At 38.6% G+C, this 13,133-nt stretch overlaps 1 pseudogene; it reads left to right on the forward strand.

Annotated features, from left to right (window-relative positions):
* Window positions 1–6,785: 6,785 nt before the first annotated feature.
* Window positions 6,786–8,197, forward strand: LOC117033393 (uridine 5'-monophosphate synthase-like; annotated as a pseudogene).
* Window positions 8,198–13,133: the final 4,936 nt, after the last annotated feature.

Here is a 13,133-nt window from a genome sequence, read left to right on the forward strand (position 1 = left end):
ATGTTTATATTGTAAACTTATGATGTAGTCATGTGTATAGAAACAAAAGGAAATGCAAAATAATATAGTCATTAGACAATTTGGGGTCTAAATCAAAAACACATACACAAAGATGACATTTAAGCTTTAAACATCTAATTATTTCATGTCATCAATTTAATTTTTACGTGTGGATTTAAGACAATAAAAAGCTTCATACCAGTGGCCCCAGTCAGGACACAGGCAGCAGCTGACCTTAGGCTGCACCAGAGACCCTCTCAAGAAGCCCCAGAAATAACACACCCAGTGGGCAGCAGAACACCAGAACACCACTCAACCACCTCCACAAACAGCACACACAAAGGGCAGACTGGGCAGGCACAGAACCCTGCTAAAGCAAATCTTGCTCCATAGGGTCAGCCCCTGCACCACAGCTCCTCCAGTGTAGTCATGGCCAGTCTTCACAACTAATCAGCCTGAAGCTCAATCCCTCCCACTGACATGTCAACAGCAATCAAGGCTTAACTACAACAGGAAGGCACATAGTCTACAGGGGGGACATACTTGGAGTACCCAGCTCAGGTGACCAGGTAGAACGTGTCACTGTGCCCCAGAGGACACTTACTATATAAGGCCACTCTACCAAGACCAGGAGACATAGCAGCTCTCCCTGTTGCATAGAAATAATCACAGGGAGGCAGCCAAAATAAGGAGAAAAAGAAACATGGCTCAAATGAAGGAACAGAACAGAGATCCAGAAAAAGACCTAAACAAAATGAAGATAAGCAATCTACCACATGCAGAGTTCAAAACACTGGTTATAAGAATGCTCAATGATCTCAGTGAGAACAACAAAGAGATAGGAAGCATAAAAATGGAGGTTAAAAAAAGAACATAAAAAAGAACCAGTCAGAAATGAAGAATACAATAACCGAATGGAAGAATACTTTAGAGGGAATCAACAGTGGGTTAAATGAAGCAAAAGACTGAATCAGCAACTTGGAATATAAGATAGCAGAAAAACCCAATCAGAACAGCAAAAAGAAAAAAGAATTTAAAATAAATTTAAAAAACTGAGGATAATTTAAGGGGCCTCTGGAACAACATCAAGTATACCCACATTCGTATGATAGTGGTACCAGAAGGAAAAGAGAGACAGCAAGGAACCAAAAACCTATTTGAAGAAATAATGATGGAAAATTTCCCTAACCTGGCAAAAAGGAATTAGACATATAAGCCTAGGATGCACAGAGAGTTCCAAACAGACCCACTCCAAGACACATCATAATTAAAATGCCAAAGTTATAAACAGAGAGAATCTTAAAAGCAGCAAGAGAAAAGCAGTTAGTTACTTACAAGGGAGCTCCCATCAAAATATCAGCTGATTTCTCAATAGAGACTTTTCAGGCTAGATGTGATTGGCATGACACATTCAAAATGATGAAAAGCAAGGAAATACAACCAAGATAACTCTACCCAGCAAAGCTATCATTTAAAATTGAAGGTGATACAAGCAGCTTCACAGGCAAGAAAAACCTAAAGGTGTTCATCACCACCAAACCAGTATTACACAAAAAAAATGTTAAAGGGACTTTTTTAAGAAGAAGAAACAAAAATAAACAATATGAATAATAAAATGTCAATAACTACACATCTATCAACAATTACTTTAAATGTAAATGTATGACATGCTCCAATCAAAAGACATAAGAGGGCTGAATGGATAAGACAATGAGACCGTTACATATGCTGCCTACAAGAGACTCACTTCAGACTGAAAGACACACACACAGACTGAAAGTAAAGGGATGTAAAAAGATATTTCATGAAAATGGAAACAAACAAACAAAAGCTATGGTAGCAAATCTTATACTAGGCAAAATTGACTTTAAAACAAAGGCTATAAGAAAAAACAAAGAAGGACACGTTTATTCCACATCTGGGTATATATCCCAAGAAAACAAAATACTAATTTGAAGCTATATGCACTCATATGTTCATTGCAGCGCTATTTACAATAGCCATGATACGGAAACAACGTTAAGTATCCATCAATAGATGAATGGATGGAGAAGAACTGGTACATATATAAATGGAACATTACTCAACTATAAAAATGAATGAAACTGTACTATCTGCAACAACATGGATGGTCCCAGAGTGTATTATGCTTAGTGAAATATGTCAGACAGAGAAAGACAAATACTGTATGATTTCACCTGTATGTGGAATCTAAAGACCAAAATGAACAAACAAAACAGAAATAAACTCATAGATACAGAGAACATATTGATGATTGCCAGATGGGCAGGGGATTTGGGCGGATGAGTGAAGGGAAGAAAGAATTAAGAAGTACAAATTGGTAGTTACAAATTAGTCATGGGTATGTAAAGTATAGCATAGGAATATAGTCAATAATATTGTAATAACTATGTATGGTGTTAAATGGGTAATAGATTTATTGGGGTGATCACTTTGTAAGTTATATAAACGTCGAAATCACTATGCTGTACACCTGAAACAAATATAATATTGTATGTCAAGTATAATTGAAAAATAGAATATTATTTAAAATAAATGAAAAATAAAAACATTATTTGTAAAATATAAGTTGGAATAGTTAAAATCAGGTAATTAAATGTTATTTATTAGTTTATTTAGATATTGTTTTATTTACTTAGACATTTATATATTATGAGACTTACGTGGTTAGCTAAATAAATTTGTTTTATCCTTCTAGCTGGTTCATCTGGCCATGAATCACTCTGGATGATCACTCCATTTGGGTCAATTTCATGTTTTTTCTTGATTCATACGACCATTTGTAACTGCCCAAACAATTCATACTTCCAGGTCCCCAGTTCATTGCCCCCTCGTGTTTTGTCAGTCAATTGGGAAACCCATATACCTGGGCTGTTCCTGCATTTGTTTTCATGCTATAGAGAGATGGAGCCATTAATGGCAAATCAATGCTATGAAAATTATAGACTGTTATAAAAGTTTCTTTGCAAATAGCTGTTTAACACCACAAAGAAGTTAGGTTAAAATTGTTTCAAAGTCTAAAATTAGTTACATTTTAAGCTAACTGCATATGCTTTTATTGTCTCTGATCTAAAATATAATCCCGGGAAGTTGTGAAAAGCATGCAAATTACACAAAGCTAATTTGCTCCTACAGCGACGCCTCCCATGCAGTTGGGAGGTCTATTAGAAATAGTTTATTCTCTGTTATTTGCATATTAATAGCACCTGCTGAAATACTTTGGGATTTACTTGCACTGCCAGCAGAGGGACAGAACTAAAGTACATAAAATTCCTTTCATATCACTGTTAGGCTATAAACCATGGATGGACTAAGAATTATGAATTAATAGCAGAAACTAGTGTGTTCATATTGCATATGGTATGTATGTGAATTTATTTTTCTCCATGATAAACTATGAGTTGTTTAAGAGATTGCAAACAAGGTGACTGTAAGCCTTATGACAAATGTATCTCCTCCTCCTCAAAGAAAAGAAAACAAGCTGTACAAAGGCACAGAATGGGAATATAGTTCCTTATTCTTTACTCTGAGAAACTATAAAGTTTAACAAAGGAAAACCAGGCACAGTGATTAAAAATAAAATGTGCAGAGATCCACATTCTCAGGATAATTCAAACAGCAGGATTTTATTCACTTGTAAGCAATTAAAATATATATGTGTGTGTGTATGTGTGTATATATATGTGTGTGTGTGTGTGTGTGTATATATATATATATATATATATATATATATATATATATATATATATATATATATCAGAGATGCCAAAAAATGTATACAAGTGGACACTTTGGTCAACGTTGCTCAAGTAGTAGTTCGTTGTAATCAGAAGTGTCTGGACACTGATGGTAACAACTTTGAGCACCTCTTGTAATTGCAGAAGTCAAGCGTGACTTGTATTTATCTTTTGTTGTCAGTATATGAGTATATCGAATATTACAATTTTAATACAGTTTTCCTCTCTTAAAATGTATATACTTTTTGGAGATACATATATATATATGCGTGTGTGTGTGTGTGTGTGTGTGTGTGTGTATACACACATATATATATGTATTAGGACCTTGAAAATTTTCTTCAAAATGAACTGTCTTTTCTCTTCTTCTGATGAATTTTCTTCGTGTTTCTTTTTCTCAAACTCAAGATAAAAAAGGGGCTTTATACATACATAGAGTTTACAGTGTTTTGATAGAAAAAAAATAGCTTCTCTTGTCTAGAGAAGACAAGAAGATACTTTTGGTCTCTAAGTCTTACTTTTAGAATATAGGACTGCCAAAAAAGAAGCTACACTATGAAGATGATAGCCACCCAAATTAATTTAATCAAGCACACCACATGCTTTCCTACCTCTGTGTCTTTCTCCTGGTATACAACTAAGGGGAATACCCTCCACATCTGGTCTACTTCTTACAACTATATCTATAACTCAACCCTGACCTCAAAATTTGTCTGGAAGGGAATAACTGGATAATATAGACAAAAGTGAAATACTAAGAAGGTGTTTACAGAAATGCATGACTGAGAGAAGAGGACATGGAGATTTCCAAACTGTGACATTAGGCCTCGCATACTGGATTAATTCCCTTATTTTGAACCATGTAATAATTACAATGTATTATGTGCCAGCATCATTTTAAGTTGAAGATGATAACTCATTTAATCTTTACTATAATCCTAAGAAGTAGGTATGGTTATTATAATTTCCCCCTATTTACAAATTATGAAACAATAACAGAGAGATTTAGGTCATATAGTTAGTAAGTGTTGCAGCAATAATTCAAACCTAGGCTTACTAAATTCAGTCATGCTCTTAACTCTGCCCCTATAGGGCAGTTTCATCTTAATAGTGACATCGACCTGTTAATTTTCTTGTTACTGTTGTTGTTATATACAAATAGTCTAGAAATAGCACATCTCATACTGTCATGGAGGGACTCTGTTTTAGAATCTTATTAGAATTACTTCTGTGATTTTCCCAGGCAATATGAATATCCAGAAAGTATAATTCTTCAAATACCTTCAGAACTAAACTTTGTGGCTGGTTAGTCGAAATGCACTTATCCTCACTTTAAGCCATTGCATTCCGATTAGCCCCAACCCTAGGGTACGAAAAAGGGAGCCACACTCAGTTAATGTTGACGGGCTGACACTCCACTTGTTTGAGTGGAGTTATCCCTCAGAACAAAATAGGCCCAACCTAACTAGCAAATGGACCAAGGTGTCTGCTGTACTAAAATCTCTATTCCAAACTGATATCACAGAAGTTTCCTTTCACTAAGAAACTGACCAATCCACAGTGTCACAATTTTGTTTTTAACAGTATTGGTTCTCTGGTTTCCCAGCCCAAGCAGATGGAAGCAGCAGACCAGCTGAGCTATGGTAGGAGAAGTGCTGCACTAGTTGGGATAGATACTAGCCACTGTAATGAATGCCCACATTTACTGTCTTAACCAACACTAGTTTGTATTTTATTCAAATGCAATTCCGTGGGATATTCTTTGTTGATGTGTAGACTACCACCCGGTCAGTCAGGGACTTGGGTTCCCTCCACTTTATGGCTCCATCATCTCCTAAAGCTCTAGTGTCTTCTGTTGGATTCTCTACATCCAAGTGGCAAGAGAGAATGTGATGTATTGGAGGCATAGCATAGATTTAGCAGAGGCCGAGAAGCGGTGTGCATCATATCTGCCACATCCCAAGACTCAGTGGCCGGCCCTGACTGCAAGGGAGGCTGGGAAATGGATTCTAAATTTGTGCCAAAAAGAAAAGGAAACATGGCCCATGTTCTGTTCTCTGCCGATGGTACTTTTGGAGCCATGCCTGTGATAATACAACTTATGGCTGCTGACACTGAAGCAGGAGTCAGTAAGCTGATTCTATAAAGGGCCACTATTTTAGGCTTTGAGGGCCCCATTTAATCTCTGGATGTCTGTCAAATATCCTTATGGTTGTTGTCATTTAACAAGTCTTTAAGAATGTGAAAACCATTCTTAGTTCAAGGGTCTTATTAAAAACTGGTCGCTGGCCAGATGTGGCCTGAGAGCTCTGGTGTTGAGCACCGACTCTACAGAAGACCATTTGGATTCTATCTCTGGTGAGCATGACATGTGTTCACTGTGCTCATAAGAAGAACACGATCTGCAGGCGGAGAAAGCCTTTGAGAATCACCGAAAGCAAATGTCTTACGCTGTAGGTAAGGTGAGAGGCTCAGTAAAGTAGAGTCAACTAAATAAACCAGGTTTATCTTTTTACAAAGATAAAAGTTAGCATTATAAGCTGATGATGTGGGTGAAGAGTTTATTCAAAGGAAAACAAAAGAGGGTAATTTGCTGTATTCGCTGGTAGAATTATTAGTAGTGTTATAACCATGCATGTTATGCCAGCCTCCTTAAGTAGTGAATAATTGAAAGTTGACTATAAAATTTGTTAATCATCTGAAGGGAATAACACCACAAAAGAAAAACATCAGTTGAAACAAAAGTTACAGGGTGAAAAAGGAAAACTTTTGGAACACTGGGTATTGTCAACAGCAGCATAGATTTTCTAAGTTTAGTAGATATGAAAAAATACATAAAGAGAGGATTCAGTAGATTTGGATACACACAAATAAAAACTTATGGACATTGAAAAAACAAACAGAATAAAATGAAGAAAATTATTTGCAGCACATACACTAAAGGACTGTTATCATAAATACATAAATGATCAAAGACATTAAACAAGAAAGTAATAGGCGTTTGGAGCAAACGTGGAGCACTCAGCGATGGCGGCTGCCAATACAGCTTTGGGCTCATTGGAAACAGATCTGTATGACCTGCAAGGCCTTCAAGTTTGGGAACTTTGTGCTGAAGAGCAGGCTCTCTTCCCCAGTCTCTGTCAATCTGCAGGGCATCGTGTCTTGACCATATCTTCTGAGTCAGGTTGCAGAAATTTTATTCCAAACTGCCCAAAAATGCAGGGATCAATTTTGACAGTGTTTGTGGAGTACCTTATACAGCTTTACCATTGGCTACCATTATCTGTTCAACCAACTAAATTCTAATGCTCATTAGACGAAAAGAAACAAAGGATTATGGTACTAAGCATCTTGTAGAACAGGCTGTTAATCCAGGAGAAGCCTGTTTGATCATTGAACATGTCATCACCAGTGGATCGAGTGCTTTGCAAACTGTTGAGTTTCTTCAGAAGGAGAGCTTGATGGTCACTGAGGCCATAGTGCTGTGGACAGCGAGCAAGGAGGCACATGGGATTCGGCTCCACTCAGTGTGTACATTGTCCAACATTCTTGAGCAAGAGAAAAAAATTGATGCTGAGACGGTCGAGAAAGGGAAGAGATTTATTCAGGAGAATGTTTTTGTGACAACTGCTCATAATGGTTCTTTCCCTCTGTAAAGAAAGCACCCAAATAACTCAGCTTTGGTGCACGTGCAGAGCTGCCCAGGATCCATCCAGTGGCATCGAATCTTCTCAGGCTTATGCAAAACAAGGAGACCACTCGGTATGTTTCTGCTGATATTTCAGAATCCAGAGAGCTGTTGCAGCTAGCAGATGCTTTAGGGAGCACCATCTGCATGCTCAAGACTCATGTCGCTATTTTGAATGATTTTACTCTGGATGTGATGGAGGAGTTAACAATTCTGGCAAAACACCATGAGTTCTTAATATTTGAATACCAGAAATTTGTGGATATAGGAAACACAGTAACAAAGCAGTGTGAAGGTGGTGTCTTTTAAAATAGCTTCCTGGGCAGATGTAGTCAGTGCTCATGTGCTTCCCGCCTCAGGAGCGGTGAAAGGGCTGCACGCAGTAGGCCTGCCTCTGCACTGGGGCTGCCTGCTTATTGCAGAAATGGCTCTGCGGGCTCCTTGGCCACGGGAAACTGAAGCAGTGGTTAGAATGGCAGAGGAGCATTCTGAATTTGTGATTGGCTTTATTTCTGGCTCCCGAGTAAGCATGAAAAAAGAATTTCTTCACTTGACTCTAGGAGTTCAGTTAGAAGCAGGAGGAGATAATCTCGGCCAACAGTACAATAGCCCACAAGAAGTTATTGGCAAACAAGTTTCTGATATCATCATTGTAAGCCGGGGCATAATAACATCTGCTAATCGTCTGCAAGAAGTTGAGATATACAGAAAAGCTGCCTGGGAAGCTTATTTGAGTTGACTTGGTGTTTGACTGTCTCGGATGCATTTTGTGAAGGCCCTGAAGATCCATGGCGTCTGGAGAAGCACTGGATGGAGGTAATAAGCAGCCTTTAATACTGCTTGAATTCTACCATGGGTCCTGTGTTAGAATGACTTCTAGAATTATCACAGTGTTTTGGAAATATTGGACAGCTTGTAATCACTGCATTATTGCTATAAGTTCATTTTGAAGGGTTCTTTTAATGAGACTGATGTTAGTTAGGCAATAACAGTCCTGCCTGTGTTAAGGTCTTCCACATTTGAGGATCACCCCATCTCTAGACTAGACTTTTTGATTATTTTAATTGCCATGACACAAAAATTTTAGGACATCAAGAGGCGAAAACCAGTACATTTCTTGTGTCCTTTATTCTGTGTCTAATGTGACGACCAAATATTAAAATATTAGCTGTGTTCTTCCTCCTCTTAAAAGGGATGCTCCAGGTATGAAAATGGTGCTGGTTCTTGGAATGGGGACGAGGGAAGATGACTAGCTGAGCCCCTGAAGCCAATATCTGGTTTTCATTTCAACAACAACAACCCAAAGAAGAAAGTAATAAACTATATGAACAAAGTATATGAACAGACAATTTACCATGGATAAAACATAACCAGTAAAGAAATGAAAGTATATCCAGTCTTCCTGGTTTTCAAAGAATTAAATATTGCTATGAAAAATGAAGCTTATTAGCAATATTAAAATTCCAGAGGCTTTCACCCCATTCGGGACTCACGCAACTCACCACACTTTCCCCTTGACTTGCTTAGATTTCACATTCATTCTCTTTAATAATTACTCCAAACCTTCATAATTGTCTTCAGTTCTTCTCAACTCCTCTCCTTACTCACAACATATTTTTCTGCCTCATGCTTCATCGAGGAAACAGTCAATTAGAAAGGCTGTCATGACTTCGTTCCTCAGTTTTCCCTCCCCTCCAAACCACAGGGGCCAGAGAGAGGACCAAGCCTCTGTGTCTGCTTTTCTACTTCCCTCTGGCAGGAAGAAGACTGCAGCTGTAAGAATCATCTCTTTTCAATGGCGGGGATGTGGAAGGTGAGCTTTGGGATTTCATCACATTAATAGCTTGCCCTACCAGTGGGGCCTTTGAATGTATACTTGGATGAAGGGACGTCTAACAGCTTCTATCTAGATGTAGACAGTTATCTCATCAAAGGAGGCTTTTGCCTTCTATGTCTCTTGAGACAAGACAAATTGGCAGTTATAAAAATAGTCATGGGGATGTAAAGTACACCATAGGGAATATAGTCAATAATATTGTAATAACTATGTGTAGTGCCACGTGGGTACTAAACTTATCAGGGTGATCACTTCATATGTTATATAAATGTATAACTAGTATGTTGTACAACTGAAACGAATATAATATTGTATCTCAACTGCAATTGAAAAATAAAAAAAAGATTATTTTAAAAATGTTTTCAAAGAAAAAAAGACATAGATATAGTTGCATATATAGATATGGTTAAGGGACCCAGTCTTCATGGAGGGTGTGCCTGACTAACCTATGGATTTCTCAAGCCTTCAGTCTAGAAGAAATTTCAGAGTTCCTCAACTGCAGTGGTTCTCAAATTCAGTGTGCAAGAAAATCTTTTGGGAAACTTGTTACAACTGCAGATTCTTGGAAGCTATCTTGGATGTAATAAGTCAGCATCCCTGGGGACGAATCCCCAGAAGCACCTTTTAGAAAAAGCTCCCTGTATGTTTCTGGGAGAGATGGTTCTCAGACTTCTCTTCGAGAAACTCTGATCTAGAACAATTACAGATGAGGATATGGCTGTCCACGCACATGCTGTGGTTTGCCTCAGATAACTCAAGTTTGCAAGGTCTGTGACAAGACAAAGTTTAAGGGGACTAGCTCGTAACGTTCTCACAACACAACCTCGCTTTTCGGACTTATTACCATCTGTCAGTTTTTAAACTCTCAACCTCTGTTTTCCCTCTCCTGTGTGCAATGCTGCCTCTCTCCCAACATTAGCCTTTTTAACTTGTGGAGGGAGGGGTAACCTTTTAGGTTTCCAAGGGCCTCCTGTTTCTGAATGCAGCTAGGATGTCACTGGACCAGGCTTACCTACCCATTAGGGAGGACCCAGCGAGTGGACTTGAATGTCCAAAGACTTCTTTGCCCAGAGAATCATTGTGCCTGGAGAATCAGGCTTTTCCAAGCTGGCACATTTCTATCAGGCAGCCATAAGAAGCTGGTAATTTTTATTTATTGTCTGCAGTTCGTGGCAGCCAGTATTTTACCACCTGCACATCTAAAAAAGAAGGGGAAGAAAAGCACACCGATATTCTCAAAATGTTTATATTCAAGGAGTGTGTATTTCAGAGAGGGAGGTCGTGATGTGTGTATTTTTATTGTATGTGAAAGAATCCTTAGTGGCAGTGCAGCTGGAAAAATAATGGAAGCACAGGGTACTGTCTTTTGTGACAAAGTTTCCTGTGGTAAGTTACAATTATAACGTAGAAAATGATACCTTAGACGCCAACTAATTTGTGAATCCTGGGAAAGGCGTTCAATGATTCCTCATCAGGACAGAAGAACCTGATCTGTAAAAATTTGGGCCTCAGCAGGAGGCTGTTTGCAAAGAGTGATTTGCATTTCAATTGTAAGTCCAGCACAACCTTTAAATCTTGTCTGCTACACTATCACAATGGAATTTTTTTTTCCTTTATGGAGAACTTAAAAAAGAAAAAGGAATATTACCATACATCAATTCCACAACCACGTACAATAAAATATAGGTGGCTATAAGGAAAAAAAAAATATATATATATATATATATATATATCACTGATGGTTATATTTTCTCCCAATGAGCAATTAGATCAAATTTTTACAAATGCAGGGGAAATATTATTCCCTGTGTAGGAGCTCTCCCACACCATTGGTCAGTCCACAAGCAGCACGTCCCTTTCCTCTTTATTCCTATAAAATTCCAAACAGTTAGCAAATGTAGCTTCTCTGTTATTTGATTTCACTTCATGAAGAAAAAAAGTAAAACACGCAAACTGAAAACAACAAAAACCACAGCAAAACACTCATTTAGTAGAATTGGTTTTCACTAAGGCAGGTCCTTGCTCAACGGCTGAGGCTCCCCTGCCCCTAAGCTGCCCCTTTTCACTCGATTGAGTCCGTCCGTTGTCCCCCTGTGAGGTTCTTAATTTTTCCCTTTTTAAAAATTGTTTGGATTAGGCCTCCTGTACATCACGAGCTGATTTCTGTCCTGGGTGTGACTTACTTTAACAAAAAAGAATGATTCCACCCTGGGTTCTGTGCCCCACTGCCTCCAAGCATGTGACACACTTCTATCAGAAACGGGTCATCAGACAGCGGGCCAGTGGGAGGGGCATGGTGGAAGTGATCCTTCTAGGGCATATTTATGATCTGAGAAGTTTGCTTTAACTTTAAACTTTGTACAACATTTATTTCTCATTGTCAAGAATGTCAATTATCTGCAAATCTATAAATTCCCCTCTCAGTACTCACCTCTAGGTAGCCAATGATCAAAAGATTCCCATATTTGCTGGTGGGTTCTCAGTGCTCATCTGATTTACTTAACCTCTCAGGCAACTACTCAGCTCATCACTCACCCTTTCTGGATTTATGTATTTATTTTTTTGTTTATGTATTTTTTTTTTTATTTTTAAATTTTCACTTTTGGAACTCTACTCTCTGTGGCTTCCCTTGGCCTGTTGAACTTCTTACTCCTTAGTGTACTCCCCCTTCCTTGCCCATTTGTAAGTAATCGCGTGTGTCAAAAGCCAGTTTTGGACCTATTGTCCCCTGTATCTACACCCACTGCCTCGGCTCTCTTAGCCAGCCCCACAGCTTTATGTACCCTCTATACTCTGATGGAACCCAGGCACTGATCTTTCGCCCAGTCTCTCTAGATCACCAATAGAATCTCCCCAACTCCTTCACACCTTTGCTTCTTTTCCAGTTTTCCCCACCAGAGTAATTGGTTCTACCATTTACCTAGAAAACCAGGGTCAGGGTGATGAGGAATGCGGGGTTCCTAAAATCTCTCCTTGATGTCCTCTCTCCATCATATGCCACATCCAATTCAATAATAGGTGCTCTTCCTCTAGAATGCACCGTCTTTGCCTGTCTTGTTTTGCTTCAATCTGTTCCTCAAACACACCAAACTGAACCCTGCCTCAGGGCCTTTGTACTCACCTAGCACTTTTCCTGGAATGCTTTTCCTCTGGCCATATTGCTTTCAGAAGCTCCATCTAAAGGATAATACATAATGTGTAGCAGCTGAAAGAAGCACAAGCTGAACTCTGGGTTCCAACCCTGTACAAATGTTGATGTCCTCAGGGACCATTGAGTAGATTTGTAACCTAGTCTCTTCATCCTACCCAGGCCTGGTTACAGTTTTCAGCTTTTCTATCTCCTCTCTGTTGTCCAGCTTTGCCTTCCCATGTACTTATCATGTGCTGCTGCAAAATTACTGGAGCTGGAAAACTATAAAACCAAGTGTATTAAACTTCTGTCCAGAGTAAATCTGTGATTAGTAGTCTGTGATTGAGGGCCTGTGCTCAGATACATATGAAGGAACTTTGTTTTGCTTAATTGCTATCTCTTTGTTGTCTTCTGGATTTCTGAGCGACAATGCATCACAGGACATTTTTGTGCCTATATTTACTAGTACAGACGGATACTCTAACTAATACACTTAATTGTTAGGAGCCTAAACTTCCTGGGGCCCTGAGGAGAAAGATACCCATCAGCTCTTGCTCCCAGATCGTGGGTTTCACTGGATCAAGATAGAACCTTGCCCACAACTGAAAAGAAAGCAGTTTTCTTGAAGAAAAACTGCCTCTTTTTTTGTTTTTGTTTTTGTTTTGTTTTTCTACTGCAGGTAGAAATCGGGGGCACAAAATATTAGGAAAAGAATCCAAT

This window comes from Rhinolophus ferrumequinum, chromosome 13 (assembly GCF_004115265.2).
Source record: "Rhinolophus ferrumequinum isolate MPI-CBG mRhiFer1 chromosome 13, mRhiFer1_v1.p, whole genome shotgun sequence".
Taxonomy (NCBI): domain Eukaryota; kingdom Metazoa; phylum Chordata; class Mammalia; order Chiroptera; family Rhinolophidae; genus Rhinolophus; species Rhinolophus ferrumequinum.